Source organism: Aptenodytes forsteri, unplaced genomic scaffold (assembly GCF_000699145.1).
Source record: "Aptenodytes forsteri isolate BGI_AS27 unplaced genomic scaffold, ASM69914v1 Scaffold534, whole genome shotgun sequence".
In the NCBI taxonomy this organism is placed as follows: domain Eukaryota; kingdom Metazoa; phylum Chordata; class Aves; order Sphenisciformes; family Spheniscidae; genus Aptenodytes; species Aptenodytes forsteri.
This window is the reverse complement of record NW_008795712.1, coordinates 584,422-585,099: the sequence shown is the minus strand read 5'-3', so window position 1 is coordinate 585,099 and position 678 is coordinate 584,422.

The following is a 678-nucleotide window of genomic DNA, read 5'->3' as shown; positions in this document are numbered from 1 at the left end:
GGGGGGGGGGGGGGGGGGGGGGGGGGGGGGGGGGGGGGGGGGGGGGGGGGGAAGAGCCCTCCCCTGGGGGGGGGGGGGGGGGGGCGGGCTGTGGCGTGGCAGGGCTTCACCACCTCCCCTAGCGCTGTGCGTGTGTGTGGAGTGGGGAAACGAGGCAAGACTTTGCTCTCCCCCCTCCGTGTTCTTTTGGAAGCGGGTGCAGGGCCAGCCCCGACCTTGCTTGAGGGTTGGAGGGGCTCGGCACCCCTCTGTGAGCCCCCCGTTTTCTCTCCCCGCTGTTGAATTGGGCGCTGTCACTGGGAGGCAGGGTCTTTGCACCCGTGTGGGTGCTCAGGAGTTTGCCTTGCTCCTGACCGGTGCCCTGACTGTCAGACACCGAATGGGGTGCCGGGGGCAGGGCAGTCCGGGTGTTGCTGGACTTTTCCCTCATGGCAAAGGGAAAAAAGCAAAACAAACCAGGGGAAGGGATATGGGGCAGCAAAGGTGGTGCAGGGCAGTGCGGGACTAGTCTGTCTGTCGTGGTTTAATCTCAGTCGGCAACTGAGCCCCACCCAGCCGCTCGCTCACTCCCCCCCACCCGGTGGGATGGGGGAGAGAATTGGAAGAGCACAAGTGAGAAAAAGTCGTGGGTTGAGATAAAAACAGTTTAATAATTGAAATAAAATGATAATAATAATA